The sequence below is a fragment of the Ambystoma mexicanum genome, chromosome 5q, assembly GCF_040938575.1.
Source record: "Ambystoma mexicanum isolate Mex_15411 chromosome 5q, UKY_AmexF1_1, whole genome shotgun sequence".
NCBI lineage: Eukaryota > Metazoa > Chordata > Amphibia > Caudata > Ambystomatidae > Ambystoma > Ambystoma mexicanum.
The window spans coordinates 144072789-144095272 of record NC_090933.1 but is presented as its reverse complement, the minus strand read 5'-3'; positions in this window follow the sequence as shown (position 1 = coordinate 144095272).

The following is a 22484-nucleotide window of genomic DNA, read 5'->3' as shown; positions in this document are numbered from 1 at the left end:
AAACTTTTTGTGAACCCAAGAAGCTGTCTTGTGCTGTGTATTCGTCAGTCACCTTCCTAGTTTTTGTGTCAGAGATTTCCATTGAGTCTTGCTTGAATCCCTTTCTTCGTCTTTGTCACATGTTTTGTGTTTTGCATGTTGTTGTTTTAGGAAATATGTTTCCTTTGGAGGTAGTGGTGGGGTAGAAAATGAGGACCTGAACTACTCCTCAGCCTGTGTCATTGGTCAATGTAGTCAACCAGGAACGGAAGACAGAGTTTAAGGATGGGCCAACTGTGATTACTGAGCATGGGGAAGGGGAGGTGGAAGTATCTGGTACCTTCTGTGGGCCATGTTGTGGAAGGAAAACTTTGGGCCAGACTCGGGGGCAGATTTAGAGTGTGGAGTAAATAAAACCTTCTGGGTTTCCACTGGTGGAAAAACACTTAATTTGAAGTGTATGCTTTCTGTCTTTCCACCAGTGGATTCCTCAGGGAAAGATAGAAGACTGTGCCAGTGGTCAATTTGCTGGTAGTCAATCCGCCAGTCACCATACATGGCAATGGAGACCAGTCGATTGTCTGCTGGATGAATGACGATCAGCAGATATTCCACTAGGATTCCTCTGGTGGAATTTCACCCTGTCATTGATTGGGGTAGCTGCTGAGGTTCAGGTAGAGGATGAGGCTACTAAGAGGCTGAAGCCATCAGAGATGCAGGGCCACTCAGTGAGCATGTGCATAATGTGAATGTGTCAGTTGACCTTGGAATTGAAAGGGAAGAGATAGTACCCCAGAAGCAGCAGGGAGAGTTAGTCATTAAAGAACACAAGCATGACTACAGAGGAGATAGCAGGAGGGGGTGATGATGCAGGGGACTTAAGCTCCCAAGGCCGACGAACGAGGCGTGGTCACCCAACAGATGGCCAGTGATGAGGAGACTTGGGCAACAGTGTGGAGGGGCAGGACAGGTTTAGGATTTATTTGAGTGGGCAAAGGTGGGTCAGAAGACATCCCCACACATGATATTACCACCTATTTGATCATTGGTATGGGACTAATTCAGCTTGTCAGAGGGCTTGACTGTCGGGGGGAGGCCGGCAATGTAATATGCAACTTCTGCAAGAAGACAGTGCAACAGGGTAACTCAAGCAAAAACGCTCTCATGGCTCCCTGATAAACAAGCAGATGTGGTTTGTGGAATAACAAGGTGGATCGGGAAAACAAATCAAGTGCCACAGATCCTACTTCTGAGTACCCACTTCTTGTGGTGAAAGCAATGACAAGGGAGTGTGACTGACACTCCAGTTCATCACTGGTGATGTTTTAGCAAGTTATCATCATAACCACTTCACTCTGAAACACCTCAAGCGTCTTCCCAACTCCCGATGTCTAACCCAGAACAATCTGACCGACTGGCACCGTTGACTGTGAGGGCTGCTTTATCACTACTACCAGATCAGCTTCAAGGTGCTGATAGTAGAGTTCAGGTTGTGGTACCATTTGGAAGGAGAGAAGAGTCAGGAAGATGAGGAATGCCAGCAGGTACCTCCTGCATTGCCCATCTTATGTGATTTGGGGGGCTGGTGTTTCATCACATCTGTAGGCTTTGGTGATATGATGCTCTTTAATTTTTATTACAATAATCTCTCTCACGTGAGTTATTGAGGCCTCTTTTGTGGTGTGATATAATAGCCCCAGACAGCACAAAAAACCTGTTTAAAAAAAAATAATAATTGTTGGCACAACACACAAGCTAGGGGATGGCGTAGGGTTTTAACAGGTAACTGAAAAAGTACATATAGTGGCACTCACCACTTGCCAAGCCATAAAAGCAGATAGATATTCATCACTGCCTCGTTGGCTTTTGTTGAGATCACATACATCAACCAATTAACCATCTGTTCTGCAGAAGGCCCACGGTGTTCTAGTGGTTCCCTGGTGCACTTAGCAAGCCTTGATCTGGAGGAGTCTGTCTGCAGCCACTTATGTTTTTCCACTGCATGAAATGTTCCCTGAACTATTGTAAAAAGTGGACGAAAATGTGCACTTTCAAGCAACATTCTTTGCTGCATCAGAGTTCCAAACTAGGATGATGATCTCTGACCTTTGGTTTTCTCTTCTTGTTCCATCCAGTTCTTAAAGCGTTATTTAAGTGCATCCTTACACAATGATAGCACATCCTCTTGTGAAAGACAGCACCCTGCCTTTTCCTCCTCCACACATGCATATTGTTTGAAAGTGGCCACCTTGAATGTTTACCGTAGCTCAGGAATAGATGTTTGTGTTTATGTTATGTTTATGTTTATTGAATTTATATAGCGCTTTACGCCAAAGCGCTTTACAGAGTAACAACAAGATACACAATTTAAAGCAGCTAATATAAAAACGTGAAACAAACCAGAAGTACAGTATATGGAACAATTTACTCAAGGGGAGGGGAGGAGGAGGGAGAGGGGATGAAGGTTAAGGGGTATGAGAGTCAAGTTCGATGTTAGCAGGGTGGGAGAAAGGGGGGAGGAGGGAGGCAGGGGGGGTATCCCAGGTGGCCTCCTGCACCTCTTGGTAGCAGTGACAGTGAGGGCGGTGGGAGGAGGGGGGAAGAGGGGAGAGGGTTGAGGGGGTAGGGGTTTGAGGGGGGAGAGAGGGGGCATGAGGAGAGTCAGGGAGGGGAGTGGAGGAGAAGGGATTTCAAGGAGGAGTGGAAGGATGAGTAGGTGGGGGAGGAGCCGATGGAGAGAGGTAGGGAGTTCCAGTGGAGGGGAGCCAAAAGTTGGAAGGAGTGGAAGCATTAAGCGGCAGAGGGGGCAGAGGGTACTGTGAGAAGGTAGAGACCAGCGGACCAGAGAAAACGGGAGGGATGGTAAAATGAGAGGAAGGAAGAGAGATTGGGGGGGCGAGGTTATGGAGAGATTTGTAGACATGACAGAGGAATTGAAATTTCAGTTGTGAGAGGAAGGGAAGCCATCCGAGTTCAGAGAGCGAGGTAGAGATAGAGTCACGAGGACCAAGAAGACATAGAGTATGGATGGAGGAGTGGTAGATGGATTTTAGGGGAGTCAGGTGGGAGGCAGGGAGACCAAAAAGAAGAGAAGAGCTGTAGAAAAGGCAGGAGAAAATAAGGGAGGAAATTAGGAGTTTAGAAGCGTGGAAGGTGAGGGAGGAGTGGATCTTGCGGATGTTGAACAGGTGGTGCCGACAGGCGCGAGAGGTTAGGGAGATATGGTTAGAAAAGGAAAGAGAGGAGTCGAGGTGGAGGCCAAGGTTGAGGGGGTGGGATGAGATGGGGAGGTTGGATGGGGGAAAGTGGATGAAAGGGGGACGGGGAGAGAGTGTTAGGAGGGAAGAAAAGCACTTCAGTCTTGGCAGTGTTGAGGGAAAGATAGTGAGAAGACATCCAGTTTTTTATGGTCGTGAGGCAGGAAGAAAGTGTGGTGGAGGTCAGCAGTGAAGGAAGAGAAGGAGAGGAAGAGTTGGTTGTCATCAGCGTAGAAGTGGTGAGAGATGCCAATGGAAGAGATGACAGGGGTGAGAAAGGAGGTATAGAGAGAGAAAAGAAAGGGTCCAAGTACAGAACCATGAGGGACTCCATAGTTCAGAGGGAAGCTGTCGGAGGTACGACCACCCAGCAGACCGTGAAAAATCGGTTGGAGAGGTAAGAGGAGAGCCAGGAGAGGACAGTGCCTTTGAAGCCAAAAGAGGACAGAGTGCTGAGAAGTAAGGGGTGGTCTACAGTGTCAAACGCTGCAGAGAGGTCAAGGAGGATTAGAAGTGAGGATAGTTTAGCGTGGCGTGCAGAGAGGAGAGAATTAAGTATGTAAGTAAGGGCAGTCTCAGTTGAGTGTTTAGGGTGGAACCGAGATTGAGAGGGGGGGGAGGAAGGAGTGGGAGGAGACGAAAGATGAGAATTGAGAGTAGGCTAGGCAATCGAGGATCTTAGAGATGAAGGGGAGAAGGGAGATTGGTCTGAAGGTGGAGGTGAGAAGAGGGTTAGCAGAGGGCTTTTTCAGAATAGGGATGATGGTAGCATGTTTGAAAGCAGTGGGAAAGGAGGCAGAGGAGATAGAGATGTTAAAGAAGGTGGTTAGGTAGGGGGTGAGGATGGGGTAGACTTTGGGGATGAGGGAGGCGGGGATGGGATCAGAGGGGGCAGCAGTGGGGTGAGTATTGGACAGGAGATGAGAGATGCAGGCTGAGGTGATGGGAGAGAAAGTGGACATAATAGCAGAGGTGGGAGGGGAGGGGGGAAAAGGAAGCAGAGGAGAGGATGATTTGGTGACGAGAGAGAATTTTGGAAGAGAAGGAGTAGGCAAAATCAGATGGAGAGAGGGGAGAGTTCATAGAAGGGTCAGAAGTAGGAGGGGAGGGAAGACGAGAGAGGGTCTGGAAGATATGGTGGGGGTGAGAAGCTTGTGAGTGTAGGAGGTTAGAGTAGAAGCAGCGCTTGGCAGATGTGAGGCATGAGTCGTAGAGAGAGTGATAAGAGAAGTAAGAAGATTTGTTAGCCAGAGAAGGTGATTTGAGCCAGCGTCTTTCATGGTGACGGAGGAGGTGACGCATTGACTGAAGGTGAGAGGAGAGCCAGGGTTGGGAAGGTTTGCGAGAGGGTGAGAAGGAAGTAAGAGGATAGAGTTGGTCGAGACTGGTGGATATAGAGGAGGACAGTGAGGAGAGGGCATTGTCAGCGGAGAGGGATGAGAAGTGGGGGAGAGGGGGAAGGGGTGAGGAGGAGCAGGAGTCAAGGAAGAGACAAGGGTTGAAATTGCAAAGATCGTGACGTATGAAGGAGTGGGGGAGGACAGTGAGGAGGAAGGAGGGGTGAGGGGGAAGGAGAGAAGGGCTTGATCAGAGAGATAGTTGGGGAGAGACGAAACAGGGGAGGAAGAGTGAGATGAAAGAAAGATGAGATCGAGAGTGGAGCCTGAGGAGTGGGTGGGGGGAGTGGAGAGAGGAGGTAGGAGTCAAGTAAGGAGAGAATAGGGGAGGAATGAGATGAGGTAGAGAGAGGGAGGTTGAAGTCGTGAAGGACAGAGAGAGAAGTAGGGGTGGGAGAAATGAGGGAGAGAAGATGATCAAGGTCTTCATAGAAGGAAGAGAGGGGCCCAGGGGGTCTGTAAATGATTAAGAAGGAGATGGCGTGAGGGTGAGTAAAGGATTTATAGAGAAATTCAAAGGAGGAGAAGGTGGGAAGAGGTATGGTCGGAGATGAGGAAAGACATTTTAGGGTGAAAGAGGAGGCTGACACCATCTCCGCGACCGGAGGGGCGTGGGATGTGAGAGAAGGAGAAAGAAGGGGTGGAGAGAGATGCAGGGACAGTGGAGTTGAAGGGGGGAAATCCAGTTCTCAGTGATGCAGAGGAAGTGGAGGTTGAGTCGGAAGAATAGGTCAAGAGCCCAGGTGGCTTTATTGCAGACAAGATTGGAGCGAGAAGGGATGGTGCAAGGGGGAAGGGATGGTCATGGGGGGAGGTAAGATGGGGGAGGGCATGAGGATTGGCGGAAGGAAAAGGAGGAGTAGGAGGGAGGAGAGGAAGAGGGGGAGGGTGATGGAGGGTGGTCGATGAAGGGAGGGACAGATAGTGTGCATGACAGGAGCAGGATGAGGGTGATTGCTGGTGGCCACACAGCAGAGTAACCACGAAAGGAGGAAGTGTGAGGAGGTGTAGCAGGTTCGGTAGAGGGAAGGGTGAGAGGGCCGGGGAGGGTGAGGCAGTAGAGAAGGGAGGGGAGTTACAGCAGAAGAGTGGGAGTCAGGGCAGAGGTGAGAGGTGGTAACAGCAGAGCATCCGGGGGCGGGTAGGTGAGGGTGGTAGGCTCCGTAGCAAACAGCAGGAGGGCGTAGGAGAAGTGAAGTCAGCAGGATTCAAGGTGAGGATTTGCTGCAAGCCCACGGAGTGATCAGCGAACAATGCGACAGGGTGTGGAAAGTAACGTCACGCTTAACCAGTGGTGCAGGCAGGTTGGGTTGCTAGGTGGTTTGCGATAGTGCAGGCGGTCCTTGGTGAGGAGGTGAGGTTAAGCACTGGTGGAGCAGATACAGTAAAGGGAGTGTGCAGGCAGTACAGCTACAGGTGAGTACAGCAGTCTGCGGAAGGGACACTCAGAGGCTGCAGTGGTGCCAGGGATAAAGGTTCAGGGTGATCCGTTGTAGGAGGGAGGCACAGCACCTGGTGGAAGTGGCAGTGGAGGAGATGTCGGGTGCTGCAGGATCAGTTGCAGGCACAGCCTCTGCAGGGGTCCCACGGATGTCGGGGGCTGAGGGCTGTCAATACTGGGTGCAGGAGGAGACACACCACCTGCTGGAATGACCAGAACGGGGAGTAGAGAAGAGAGCTGAAGAGGGGGAGTTGACTGGAGCCTAAGAAAGCCAGTAGATGGTGCAGCGCTACGGCCCTCGTCAGGGGGTGGCCAACGGTAAGGACGCTGTTCCAGGAGGCCTTGTAGGGACAGGTGTCTCACTGGTCCCAATGGAGGTGACCCACTGCTAGGATGACGCTGGAAGCACATCATATTCCCTTCATCTAAGCATTATGTGGATCCTGTTGGAGGCTTGAGAACAGTTTCATAACTGCTTCTTCATTGTCAGGCATTTAATGTAGAAATGTAATATTGAATATGTCTAACTCCAACAGACACCAGTGGCAGTACCTCACTGAGTGATGCAGTTAACACACTAACCCACTGGGCAGTGTCTTCAGTCTTCAAAAGTCTGCAGCAAAGAATAAACATTTGTCACTGTGTACGTGTTCGGCTGAAACCATGCCATGGTTATTGTAGTGGTTGGTCAGTTTGTTGCGTTGTGTTTGCATATGGTTCAGCATATCGATGGTTACATTGCATCAAGTAGACAGTGTTGTTTGTTGACAGTTGTAATGCAGCAGGTGACAAGTCTGATACTTTTAGGAACAGTTAAAGTCAAGCCCGATGCCAACAGCTGAATGCCATTTTATGGTCGCTCTCTTGGGCTTTGCTGATATTTGTTATGGGGGAAGGTGAACCAATGCCTGCTGATGCACATGAAATCCTTGCCTTTGGCACTGGCCCACATATGAATTGCCAGGTGGACTGTATTACCCTCAAAGTGGTACAGTGGTTTTTAATTTGCTTCCATATGCTGGTTGTTGAGGCCTGTACAGAAGTTTGTTTGTGTGAAATAATTGAACAACTTGCCTTAAACCAAACTCTGGTCCTGTGCAAGATTTGCTTATTCCTCCTATGTGTTCTTCCATTCAAGCAGGCTTATTAGGACAATCGTGCTGAGGGTCGGCTATAATTTAAAATAAATACTTGCTCTATCTACTTGATTCTATTTCTCTTCCTTCATTTGAATGTATTTCATTTTCGGTACATTTATCACCAACTTGTTCTTTATTTGTTCCATTATATTTTAATAGACCACCCGTCACTATTTGCACAGTTGATATCATCTTAATTTTATAGCATGAAAATCTGTATCTTGATCTGTTAACATAGGTTTCGATTAATTCAATATGTATTGAAATGATCTTGGTAATTCTTGAGTTTGACCTTTTAATTTCAATACATGCTTTACTTTCATGTGACCCAACAGACCCTTGGACTGGTCTAAACATTTAGTAATCTATTTTTCTGTTTTATTTCATGCCTGTCCTTTAGGAATCCCAATCAACTCGCTCATTCAAAAATGTTTCTTACACTTCCTTTCCTGACGCTTCTCTTCATTGAGTGAGAAATCTACTGTTTTGGCTCTGGCTGATCTCAATAGTATATTCTAAGAATATTATTTCATTAATGTATTATCGAAAATATAGGGCATTTGCTGTGTTAAATACATGTTTTATACATATTTCAATTTAGAGTTGGAATCTAAATTCTGTAATCTTTGTGCAACCTACAAAGCTCAATTTTTTTTTAATGCTGGGTCTGTCAACTAATATTCAGTGAAGACAGGCTGCCACACCCTTCATCATGTAAATTGGTGAGTTCAAGCTATGGAGATTACTGATATGTACCAATTATCAGCACACACGGCCAGAAATATAAAAAAAAGCATTTTAATACAACATTATTCAATATCACAGCATATATACATGAGCAGGTTTTATGTTCTTTCATAGTCAGTCATTTATACGACTGCCTTTTAAATGACTACAAAATTATGAAAAATGTAATTGAATACTTTTTTTGGGGGGTCCCACAAACCCCTGTCCCTCAACTTTTTGTAACTATTCCCGACCCCCAACCCCTTATCTGCCCTTTCCCACCCCTCAACAAAAATTTGATAACCTTTTTTCGTAATTTTGCACTTGTTTAAAAGGAAATCGTAAAAAAATGACTACTAAGTTATACACATAAGTCATCAAAAATCAGTCAATAACTATTCATAGACATTTGCAGTAAAGGTTTAACATATTCCATGAACATGCCAATTACTACACGTGATTCCTACAGACAAATGAAGTTAGTATAAATGTGACGCAAATTCCACCATCAATGTTGACACATTGGGCCTCATTACACGGATGGCGGTGAACCATGGCGCTATTAGCTATTAGCGCCATGGTTCATGCCGGTAAAATACCGGCACCGCCTTGGTGGAGAGGGGAATTACCGCCCTATTCCAAGGTTGGCGGGGCAGTAATTCCCCCTTCCACCATTGCCCTTCCCCATTCCCATTTTTGCCCCATAGGGCTCTATGGGAATGGGGAAGGCGCAAATTACGGTACCGCAAATTGCGGTACCGTAATTAGCTCCCTGGTCCCTTTGGGGGTTGGTTTTTACTGCCTGCAAAAAGCAGGCGTTAAACTCCCCAACCCGCAAAGGGACCTCGTAGTAAGGCAGTAAGGATTTACTGGTACCGGTAAAATACCGATACCGGTAAACCCTTACCGCCATCCGTGTAATGAGGCCCAGTGTGTTTCTGAATAATGGGAAGGCTGTGCCTTTCATGAGCACCCACACTGATTGATCCCAGAGAGCCTTCCTCAGGACACCAAACTCAAAATCAATGTAGATGTGATTCCCCACTCTTGAAGAACACCTCCATTTAAACACACAGTTGAAAACTCGAACCCCAGTAAGATACATTTTATTTAAACCCCACACCCAACTCCATAGCTAGCCCCAATGTTCTATTTCTTCAACGTGTCTTGGGCTAATCACTTCTCGACACGAAAACAGTCTAGTGTTTAGTCGTTCCTTAGAAGGTAATACAGAAACAATTCTGTTATCACTTTCTTACTTTTATGACTTTACTAATAAGGCAGCACTATGTACATTCTATTTATTACCTTGCTATTGGCGACGCCCAGTGTCAAGGAACAACTAGTATCAGTGCTTCTTATTCCGGGTAATAGGTCCACTTATTCTCCATTTTCATACCCTGTGTGCGATATCTCATACACGGCTGTGACTGGAGTATCTATACAGAATACACCATATGTCTCTCATTATACTTGTCTAATTCTAACATATCGTTCTGTACATTCGTAAATTAATGAGGAAACAAGCACATTTTCTCTTTATGATAACATGCAGTTGTTCATATTTCACACATCCGCGAATGCAAATTCATCATACTGTCATCAAGCCCCTCTGTGAGTTGAACTCCTTTTCTAGCTCTAACTTTGGTCACAGAGGCTCACATGCTGTTGGTGTCTTTCTCGAAAATGTCTTTGTTTCTTTCACCTACAAACATAAATCTTTTGTGACAAGTAATAAATGTGACACCCAAAAAACTCACCCGAAATTGAAAAATCATCTGCAACGTCTCAACTCGCTCTGTAAACCTTACCAATGATCACGGGACCGCTTGGACTTTCTTATCGTGATTATGTTGCATCCTAGACACATGACGGAGCCTAGGGCGCCATCTTAGATTGGGACGCTGCAGTAACAGAATGTCTAATGTGTTACTGATCCTTTCCATTCGATTGCATGTTTACAAATTGTTTAACCTAATTTTGCATTATCCACACACATCAGATTTTACTTACTATGTAAGGACAGTCAATTTTCCTTTATGTTTTTTTTTTTCTTACACAAACCTTTTTTATATATATTATTATATCTCAGATGCATCAGGCTCTACAACGGCAATCAGGATGAACTCAATCTCTGTTAATGATATGGCTCCCAAATCATGAAACATGTGTTTGTAGAATAGAGACAATCATATTGTCCCTCCAGCCACTACAGTGTTACTGCTGACATTGTCAATGTTTACTTAATTCCCAATGTTGTGCTATATTCAATGTAAGAAGAAGTTCCACTCGAGCGAGGTATTGAGGCCTTTATTCGCTGAGTCAAGTCTGTATATCCATTTTTGTTCCGTTTGCCTTAACCTAAGATCACAGTCACCACCACGAGCTTGACACCTGATGGTTTGAATAATAAAACAAAATATGTCAGTGTGTTTGCGGGATTTAGCCCTGAAATGTGCCACCATTGGTTTATCTGCCACCTCATTCTTAATGCAAGATCGGTGCACAAATATGCGGTGACAAATCTTTCGTTTTGTTTCACCAATATAAATGAGTCCACATGGACATTTAATACCGTAAATTGCCCACTTAGTTAAACAGTTGGTACATGAGCTACATTTCCAGCTTGGGTTATAGAGCTCTATCTCTCTGAGGTCCTTTATCAAGCACATTGTGCCTTAAGTGTCATGTTGCTCATGAATTAATTAATATCAATGCACAACCAAAACTCAAGACTAAAGTGTGAATATCTACTGACAGTACTGGAGCACCAACTCCTTGCCAGCACCAGCAACTAACAAGGTTTTGCCACCCCACCCTGAACATTTATCACACCTAAAGTGACCAATCACAGGTGGTAGTGACCATAAAGTTGTTTGAGAAGGTATCTGCATTTTCTGTTGTTCTTCATAGGTATGGACCAGTCTGTCTTTCAGATTTTTAGGAGTTTAAAAGCAAAATATTTTTTTTTTCAAATTAAAATCAGCAGTTTTCATTATGTTCCAATTTTGGAGTTTGACCCTTCTGAGAGAACGGCTAATGGGGGTGAAGGAGGTAACACTGGTGATTTTGTCTGCTGTTCCTTTTGTTTGTCTAACCAGGCATGCCTTTCTATCCATGCTGCGTGCTCTTTTAAGAGCCCTGCTATTACCTGAGCTTGATAGCCCTGCTTTTGTGGTCTCATGCTCAGTGTTTTACAATGGCTGTCAAAATCAGAAATAGCAATGCAGTTTCGCGATTTCTTAAAAACTTCTGATAGTAAAGGTTCTCTTTTAAGCTAAGAGGGTGAAAACCTCTGTACACTAGTATTGTGTTCTTATCAGTGGGTTTTGTGAAAAGAGTAGTACCGACCCTACTTCCTGCTGTTTTGTAACTCTCCAAATCCAAAAAGGACATTGTATCCTTATCAGAGGACATCGTAAAATGTATGAATTCGTCCTGATTGTTTAACCATGTCAGGAAAGATTTCATTGTATCTGATGGCCCTCTCTACACCATAAAGACATTGTTTATATAATGATGCCAGCAAACCATGTGATTGGCCAAAGGATTATTCTCATTGTATACTGTCTGAGACTCTGGATGGTCCATGTAGAGGTACTCTATGTCGAGGCAGAGGTTGCTCCCATGCTGGTCCCATGGCACTGATTGTAAAAAATGCCATCACACAAAAAATAATGTTCAGTGAGTGCCAAACATATACATTCAAGTATGAACTCAGATGGTAGAACTAGACTTTCTCTTTTCTCCAGGTAGTAGTTCATCACTTCTACGCTTGCCATCTGGGGAGTGCTTGTATATCACACCTCAACATCAAGAGTTTCTAAGATATCGTTCTCCTCAATGCTAAGGGTTGAGAGACTGTTAATCATAGCTGTTGTATCCTGAACAAAAGACTACATGTCTTCTGTTCAAGATACAACAGCTATGAATAATATGATGAACATTCTTGCGACTCTGACCATTGAGGGAAACGATGGAAAGGTGGGGTAGCATGTCTTCACTGTATATTAGTAGAATTGTTTTTTTCCCCTTGAGACAGACCCCTCGTTATAAAAAAAAGTGGGAAGTACCCAGGTTATACTTTATGAGTCTGTCAACTGCCAAAATTGCATGTCCACTGCTTCAAATTGCCCATGCAAACTATTAAAAACTCTTAAAAACTGGAAACCCTTCTTGTGCCCATATCTAATTTGCTTTTTTTTTTACTGAACAAGTGTTTCTTTTTGAACCACTATTCTTTCAGTAAGATCTCTATTATCAACCCGTCTATTTATTTATTTGTATTTATTTATAGTATTATTTACAAGCCCAAACCCGGACTCTATGTATTCAAATATCCCAATTCCACAGCATCTCTTATCTGTATTAATCCTTGTTAATTCCCACTTAGGATACCATTTGTCACATCTCTGAATCAGATTTTGCACAAAATAAGAAATCATATTTCGCCAACTCCTCCTTGCGGAATTTGTTAAGTCTATGCCTAGTAATAGTATACACTTTTTTATTCCCCTGGTAAATGTTACCCTTTCTCAGGGTGTGTTTCCTGAGTCTTAAAATGTGGCCATGTTTTTCTGCTTTAAAGAAATATGGTCCTGGCCCACTAGATGTTGCTATTATATGATATGGCATTTATAACTCGCCTGTACACAAGTGTTTCTGGGCGCCACAAGACAAGGGAGGGAAGACATAGAGAGGACAAGACAAAGGATCCTACTAGGCCTTGTATCGTTCGGACCGTGCAAGTGTGAAAATAGAAGTGCAAGGGGAAGGAGAAGGGGAAGTGCAAGGGAGAGGAAAGGGGGAAGTGTGATCAGGGCAGCATGGCTCTGAGAAAGTGCAGTCAGGGCAGCACAGCTTATCGCAAGTGCAGGGAGGCAGGAGGCTGTAGGGGTTACAGTTACAGCCCCTAAGTGTGCGGTAGGCCAAGAGGCAGTGCAAAGGAAGACTGGTCGTGGAGGAGCATGGTAGCCAGTGAAACTCTGATGGAACAAAGCAACCAGTCGGTGCAGCAGACAGATAAGTTAGCAAGGGAATGAGAGAGAGAAGGCAGAGGAGAAAAGGAGGGTCTTGAGCTGCTTCTGGAATTTCAGGTGGTCCGGCTGAAGTCTGAGAGGGCAGGGAGGCTGCTCCAGAGGGAGACATCTGCAAAGGAGTGAGATCAACCCCCCACTCTCTGCCTGGAGAAGAATCTGACACTCAGAGAGTTGGAAGTAACTGTGCAAAGGGTTATAGAAGGAAGGCATTTTGGAAGAGAGAGTTGGCTGCAGTGCCCTTTTACTTTTCTTTATCATTTTTAGTAAACTTTCTTGTAAAGGGTGCAGCATTTTTCCTTTCCCCATTCTTACCCATTCTTAGCCGAGCACTTTGTTCTACTGTTTCTTTTGTCTAACTTCCATCCTTGCTGTAGCACCAAGGCATCAGCTCTTCTGGTGGTAGACAATACCTTGCACATTCAGAATGCTGGTGTGGCATGTCTGTTGTTTGTTTTCCTTTACATCTCAAAGGCTTTTGATGGGTCAGACATGAAAATCTTATATAACATCTTACAGAATGGGTGGTGCATTCCTAGTTTGTTTCTCCTCTTTTCTGCATAATTGTAGGCAGCTTATGCGGTTGGGACATCCCAATGTTCATGTGTGCCTAAGTCTGCTTTGGTGTACTCCCACATCTACAAACTGCACATGTGGCTCTCCCTTCTGTTCCCTTCTACATGTTTGGTGTGCTCCTAGTCCACGCATAAATCATGTTCCCTGAAATCCCCTACACAATTCTACTCTAATTCCCTAACTCTACCTTAACGCTGTTATTGATGTAATACTGCTCAAACTAACACTACTACAAATCCTAAATACCACATATGTACACCAATTCCCTTGCCTGGCTAACGAAAGCTCTGTAGTATTTTCCTGCCTCTTCAAACGCCAAACACTGATTGTGCCAAGTTCCAATTCACCAGTCTCTATATGTACATGAGATGTAAACCAGTAATCCACATTATCTCAAACCTCGAGAACCCCTAAAAAGGTCTATCTAGTTGAAATGCTGGGAAGTACTAGAAGTTTGAGTTTTTCCAAACCGCTGGACACCCTCTTAGTGGACGGGGCTCACAAAGGGTCATCTCTGTCCATGTTCAGTCGAGCTGGAAAACAAGCCAAGCTGTCCATTCCTATAATGTCAGCTGCATTTCTGCCTAGATGAACATAGGGGTGGTAGATGGAGTGGGGGCATGCGAAGCCATCTTCATGTTGAGCGGGCACTTTTTTGACTACCAGAAACAGGTGCCTACTATTACCTCCTTGAACCCCTCGGTCCTTCTCCCCATCCACTTCCCTGCACTTGCGCGATCTGAATGACACAGGGCCTAGTAAGATCGTTGTTTTGTCCTACCTATGTTTCACCCCTCCTTGTCTTGTCGCACCTAGGAGTACTTGTGTACAGGCGCATTATAAATGCCATATCATAACCCCTATGCCTCAGTGGGCACTTTGTGGTCATATAGTCCGCACACCCCAAAAACAAACCTGGCCTTCATAAAGACAGCCTACCGTGGCACTAAAAAACCGAAAAGAGCCCGCAGTGGCATCAGAAGGCTGCATTTTGACTATGCAGCTGGACCACTCATCAGTGCAGTTACAGTTCTCAATATAACATTTACCGCTACATAATACACGCTGCTCTATTAGCCTATACGGGTACTGCCGTTTTCTTGATGTCGCATTGAGGAGGACTTTGTGTATGTACTTTTCCGCTTTGTCATTTTGTATGCATTATTTTCTGTTTTTTGGTTGGTGAAAGGGTTTGCAATAGGTTCCTATCAAGCTCGAATGCAATAAAGTGTATTGCAAGCAAATACACGGGCTGTATTGCTTTTTCCTCAGCATATACCAGATGCTATTTGGAAGATATACCGTCACTGTTTACATAACGCTCAGCATTTAAATACATTGAAAATGCTTAGTCTGCATTTAAGTGTTCGATCTTGTGCTTTATTGTTAGATATCATTTTCAATAAACCTCCAAAATGTTACTTGTGTTTGTCATTTTTCGAATCTATTTAATTTGCATAATCCAATTCGGCAGCACTTAACCTGAAATATTGAAGTTACATTGACGAACTGAATGCAGCACTAACCTTTGTAACTTAACTTTCCTCGCAACTGAACACTCGAGTGCATGTGATCAATGGCAAATCACTTTTCAGAACGGGCACGTTGAATCCTGCGGCACATTGACGAGAACCTGTTGTCATGACGTTCGTTTGCCAGGGAACACCCACACATGTTCAGAGCAGTAGCCAGGATGCCAAAGACTTCCTTGGATTCAGCTGCAGATCAGAAACGTTTACAAATGGCTTCGGACTGTCGAGTATCAAAGAATGTCTAAAATGGCTGTGGTACAATTTCCCTTGACTTTCAGTTACCACTACACCTATTCTCCACTCTGTGGCACGGTAAAGGTCTCACAGGCTAACCTGCCCTTTTTACGTGCATCATGAAACGAAATATTGGACGCTTCTGCCCGGCAGCTCAACAAACATTTTTTTTCCATTTCAGTCACTTATACAATCTCAAATTTGGTTGTATTTCTACTATCACATTTTTGGGCATCAATTTTATTATTTCCTCTTTCAAAACTTTTGTTAGCCTTCCTCGATGTCAGCTCCCTTGAGATAGCGGCAGACATCATGCATTCATAAATCCAGACCTCACCTCGCAAACCGTGGGTGCTAACCAACACCCTGCAGCCTACCATGACCTTCTTCTCTACTTTACCCTCCGGGATAAAGCTAACTAAATTATTGCCTCCCCTTAAGACTCTGCCTACAACTATCAGACCAACTAGTTTCCTGCCTCTCTTACTCCATAAAGCTAATCCTCCTAATACAGGTGTCTCCACTTTGGTTGGAGAACACTGCACCTTAATGCCTAACCAGTGGATTCAGCGATTTGCCACCAAACTGGTTCCAAACCTACCATGCTCTACCGTGATAAGAAATGCCAGGCTTGGCTCCAGATTCCATAAAACACACCCACTATTTACTAACCAGCCTCATGGACCTAGTCTAGCCCATTCGAAGAAGAGGTGCACACCTAACACCAACAAAACTAAAACTAAAAAAAAATGGCTCCCTATGGCCCTAAACTTGATAGCATCAACTCTCAGCAGATCAAATGTGCTCTGTTAAATGCAAGAGCCTTCGTAGCACATGCTGTTGACATAGGCGATCTGATCACCTCCAAACAGCTAGACGTCTTAGCAATAACAGAGACGTGGCTACATGCAGCTGCCGGTCCCTCCTCTTACTTGCTATCCCAGAGAACTACACTATCGTGAGATCAAATAGACAATCGTCCAGAGGCACAGTATTGCATTCATTGCTAGGTCTAGTTTGGGATTTAGAGTATTGACACAACCCCCTATCACATCATGTGAACTACTGACAGTGAAACTCCCCCTCCAATTCCCGTACCTTAACCACGCACCTGATATATAGACCTCCCGGCCCTATTGGCATGTTTGAGGAAGACATCACATCTATACTTATTGCCAATATTAAAAAAACCTACCTCGCAACTGTTAGTTCTAAGAGATTTTAATCTAGGCCTTAACAACCCTAATGATCAGCATGCCCAGGCTCTGTAAAACACCCTCACAGAACTAGGCCTTATGCAAAGGGTCAACAAGCCAACTCACGTAAAAGGCAGAACCCTAGACTGGGTGGCCGACCTCATTTGTAAGATAGTTATTACACCCTTTGAACCTTATGCTTGGACAGACCACTTTTTATTGACCTTTACTATCCAAAATAGCCCACTTCCCACCAGCACAAATTTGCTAGCCCCCCCACTCATCTTTTTGAATAAACATAATATTACAGTGGACAAGCTGAGGCCCCATCTCCTCCCTATCATAAACCCACTAGTTGCCACTCTACTTAAGACCCAGCTATGCTAGTAGATTTATACAATTCTACTATTTCCCCACCGACTGACATTATTGCACCTCTTAAAATGCGCAAAAGTAAACCTAGAGCGCAGCTGAATTCTTGGTTCATGCCTAAAGTGAAAGCCGTTCGAGCAGACAAAAGGAAAGTTGAAGCTCTCTAGAAAAACCACCAAAAAGCGACCAACAAAGACAACATATTGAAAATTACAGCTAAATACAAATCAGAAATACTACAAACCAAACGTGACACCTATAATGATAGGATCAATAAAGCCAGTTCTAGCATGAGAGAACTCGTTGTCATCCTAAGAGAAATGGAATCTCCTATCCCCCCAACAGACACCTGCAGTAAGGATAAAATGTGGTGTACCAATATCCAAAACACATTGTCCAACAAGATTTCTCTCCTTCAAAATAAAATTGCAGCAAAAAAATGGAACTCACCTAATATAGGCACTGTCCAAAGGACCCAAGCTAACTCCACCAAACCGGCCCAGCGATTTAAATTTGCCCAAGTTTCTACCCAAGAGTTTGACAACATTATAGCCTCGCTTAAACCCTCCAAATGCCAGGGAGATACCTACCCGGCCTTCATAATCAAAGAAGCTGCCACAGACATAGCCCCCTTTATTACCACATTAATTAACTCATCATTTCAAACCTGCGCTATCCCTACCAACCTTAAGGATGCCTGGGTGCTACCTCTCCTAAAGAAACCCTCCTTGGCCATAAGTATTCCGTCTAATTACAGACCCATTACAACAGTCCATTTTCTATTTAAGATAATTGACAAAGCAGCCTACCTCCAGATACAATTGTACCTGGAGACTAACAATTTACTAGGGCTTTGGCAGTCGGGCTTCAGACCTCAACATGGCACAGAAACGACCTTGATTGACCTGAAGAACCAAATTGACAAACTCAAAGACAATGGGAAACTTGCCCTCTTATTCCTTTTGGACCTTTCGGTCGCATTTGATTTGGTGGACCATAAAGTGCTCTGCAACCACCTGTCTCTGTCTACTGCTGCCCACTTCTCCCAGGAAGCTGCAGCCCGGATTCAATCGTGTTTGAACAACAGGTCTATGAGAGTGTTTTTTCCTTCGGCCTCAGCAGACCCTACTCCAATAACTTTCAGAGTTCCGCAAGGATCTTGTGTATCGCCTATGATGTATAATGTCTTCACCAAGCCACTGTTTGATGATCTAGACCTTCTGGGTGTCACCTACACTGACTATGCAGATGATGCCCAGATCCTCATACCCACAACTGGTGATTACGACAAGAAACTAGCCTTAGTTAACAAAATCCATCTTATCATTCAGGCCTGGAATGCTTCATATGTCCTGTGCCTGATGATAAGACTAAGCTCCTGCTCCTAGGAACTGCGGACAATCTCAACAAACTCAGCAATCACTACCTCACATTTAACATTGATGGTATTGACATTAAAGTGGCGAAGGAGGTAAAAACCTTGGGCTTCTACTTAGACTCCGCCCTGAACCTGCGTAACCAAGTGAACGCCACGGCATCAGCGACTGCATACACCTGCAAACTGATACATTCCTGCAAACCTTTCTTATCTACTAAGAGTTGCATTACGATAGCCCTAAATCTCTCGAAACTCGACTATTGCAATACACTTTTCCTAGGCGCTAGCAAATATATTTTCAAGAAGCTTCAAATTCTACAGAACAATGCACTTACCGCTCTCAGTATTCCAAGAAGACAACATATCTCTGAGGCCAGACAGAAGTACAATTGGCTCTCGGTCAAGGACAGAAAACAGTTGAAAACTATCTCCCTCACCCACAAATGCATAACCAATTCAGCCCCTAAATATCTAATGGATAAAATTGTTAAAAACACTTTGACACGCCCCGTGAAGTCAGTGAACTCCTTCTGCCTAAAAGTTCCCTGATTCAGACTTCAAAAAGCAGGGGATAGCAGCTTTCCTGTTAGGGCGGCCCAGTTATGGAACTCCCTACCTACAACCTTAAGAGCAAATCAGTCCTTCTTCAGCTTTAGAGAAAGCACTATGTGAATGGAACACTGAAGAAAGTACACCAGTAGCGGCACGACGGAACGGAGAAAATCAAAGGAGAACAATTAATCACTAAGCAATGGAAGGAAGAAAGCATGGTTCGTTCGACATAGACCAAACGAAGGGGGTAGAACAACAATGGCGAGGACAAACATGGTCACAGGCGGCTTAATGGCCACGAGTCCTCGGAAGGTGGGGTTAGAGAAGACTTGAACAGAAGCCTCCCAGCCGTACCTGCTCCCCTATACCCGAGAAATATACTCTCATGTTAGCAGGGTAACATCAATCAGACCAGTTATGCTCCCCAACAGCCGGTGGATTACCATCAAGCAGTTCCGTTCACATGGCAGTGGAAAGCCGCGACAGAGAAACAAGTAGTAGTACCGGATTACGGAGAACTCTGGCAACTCTCACCTTTCATTTCTCGTTGCAGAAGTCCAGCGACTGCGGCGGTGTCGGCTCACATGGAGGCCGGCGTTCCTTTCAGTTGCGCGGGCTTGGCGGACCAGGCATGGAGGCAACCTTCGTTATGAGAGAAAGGGGGCGGGGCTTATGGGAACTTTTATAGACTACCTGAACAATACCTCCCTGATCGGTTCACAACCTTCCAGCCCCTATATAAGGTGGAGAAAAATGACGGACTGGGTGTGTCTTCTCCATTCCCTTACAGGAACCCGAGAGAGAAGGAGCACCCGAGACGCTGTGGGCTTATGAGAACTAGCTACACCTTTGTGAAGCCTCATCCTTATTACAGAAGGAAGAAGTAATCTTTATTAAGAGCCTTTTAAGTTGAAGCAGTTATACCTGCATCCTGAATAAAGGTTTTGTTTGTTTCAACAATCCTTGCTGCCAGGACTCTCATTTACAAAATTTGGTGGCAGCGGTGGGATCGGTAACCACGCCATGGAGAACAAAATTAAAACCCTGGCAGAAGGACAACAGCAACTCCAGCAGATTATCCAAGTACAGTCCCATCAGGCACAGACCAACCGCCAAACCATCCAACAAGCACTCAGTTGCAGGCAGCCAATCAAGATGCACTGAAAAAGATGACAGAGGCTGCGGTAACAAGCAGAGGCAATCCAATGGCTCCTACAGCTGTCTTGCAAAAGTTCCAGACTGGTGAGGATCCGTGTTATTCCTTCACCAATTTCGAAAGAGTTGCTCGCAACGCCCAATGGCCTATTGAGAAGTGGGGACACTTCATATCCCCCTTGCTCACTGGCAGTATGCAAGGCGCTTATCAAGCGGCCAATCCAGCAGGAGACACTGAATTTGCGGAAATCAAGAGATCCATCCTTGAACGTATGGGCATGGCAGATGGGGCTTACCGCATCAGGCTCAGGGAGACAAAACTGAAACCCGGGAAAACACCCTGCCATTTGTACTATCGGATTCAAGATTTGACCGAAAAATTGTTAAAACCTTCTAGCAGCAGTAACCAAGACATGGTGGACAAAATAAAACTGGAGCAGTTTGCAGAAGCTTTACCATCACCGATGCAAAGATGGGTGAGGCAACACCATCGACCAACAATGGCAGAAGCCATCGACATCGCCTCAGCCTTTCAAAAAGCGGGATCAGTCAAGAGTACCCATGACTGATCCCTTTCTCCGAAGCACGACCTTGAAGACCCAAGGACCTATAGAACCAAGGCAGTTAGGAGGGGAATCCAAGCCCATGACATGGCCAACAGTAAGCAGACAGCCTCAGTGTTTTGACTGTGGGGAATGGGGCCATATAGAGAGGTTATGTCCAAAGAAACCAAAGCCCGCTGAGCCAATGGAAATAGGATTTGTTCAAGGAAGAGAGTACCGGAGGAGCCGAGAGCCATACTTCTTGGATGTCCGTGTGGATGGAACAACTCGACAGGCTCTTCTGGACAGCGGAAGCAAACAAACAGCAATCAGACCAGAAGTAAGTGGGGAGAAGGTTGGGTGGGAGGACCCAATCCCTATAAAGTGTGTGCATGGGGACAGTAAAGCATACCCTTCTAAAGAAGTTACTATGGAGGTAAAGGGAGTAAAATCCAAAATGAAGGTTGCCATTATGCCTAGTTTGCCAACCCCGGTTCTTCTTCAAACCGACCTCCCTTCTTTCCAGGATTGTGTAAAAGAAATAGAATGGTTACGAACAGCCCCTTTTTCACAAACGGAACTAAGACCACCCAGCCCACGATCTCCCAAGAAAAGTAGAAGTGAAGTAAGAAGAGAGAAGATAAAGTGGGTAGAAGGACAGAAATTCACGGGGGTCATAGACTGGTTACCAGATGAAAAATATCCTACTTTTCGAGGGGAGTTGGTCACAGATCCTACACTGAGATCCGCATGGAACCAGGCCATTACTCATCCAGAGAAGAGTACAAGCTACCCGTGGTTTAAATCCTCAAAAGGCCTGTTATACCGTGTAACCAAAGATAGTGGTAACATGGAGGTAGAACAATTATTGGTTCCCCAAGGTTTCAGGACAACTATCTTGAAGCTCGCCCATGATACGACAACAGGTGGACATTTGGCAAGGGAATAAACACAGGAGATGGTGTTAAAAAGGTTCTATTGGCCCGGAGTGTATCGGGATGTGACTAAGTATTGTGAAGAATGTGTTGTTTTCCAGAAAACCAACCCCCGAATACCCCCCAAAGCTCCTTTAAAACCAATGCCCCTGATAAAGGAACCGTTTTGCCGAAAAGGGGTGGACATAGTGGGACCCTTAGAACCTAACAGCCATGGTTACCAATACATCATGGTCATTGTAGACTATGCCACACGTTACCCTGAGGCCTTTCCAATGAAAGGAATAAGTGCAACACAGGTCTGTACTCTATTGGTCCCGTTTTTTTGTCGGGTGGGACTACCAGCCGAGATACTTACCGACCAAGGAAGAAATTTCATATCAGGAGTGATGCGGAGAGTGTGTCAACAGCTGAACATCAGACAGATACGCACAACAATCTACCATCCACAGACAGATGGTCTGGTAGAACGATATAACAAGAGAATCAAGCAAATGTTAAAGAAAGTAACTGAACCCATGGGCACTGATTGGGACAGAGCCCTACCATGGGTACTTATGGTATTAAGAGACACCCCGCAGTCAATCACCAGATTCTCCCCTTTTGAACTGCTGTTTGGGCATAAACCTCGAACTGTGTTGGACATAGCTTGCAGTGAGTGGGAAGAACAAGAAGAAGAAACCAAACTCACAGACTGTCATCAAGCTTCGGGATAACCTAACAAAAATAAGAGAACTGGCTAGGGAAAATCTGAACCGGTCACAGTTAATTCAAGAGAAGTATTACAACCGTAACACCAGAGTAAGGTCCTTCCAAAAAGGAGACAAGGTTTTGGTACTGTTATCCACGTCATACAACAAAACGTTTGCCCAGTAGAGGGGACCATATACAGTGCTTAAAGGTCTCAGCCCTGTAAATTACCTAATAGAACAACCAGACAGAAGGGAAAAAACCAAGAACTATCATGTTAACCTCCTGAAGGCATGGAAAGATTCAAGCCCAGCTCCAAAAAGAGTGAATGTGGGGAGTCAAGAGTT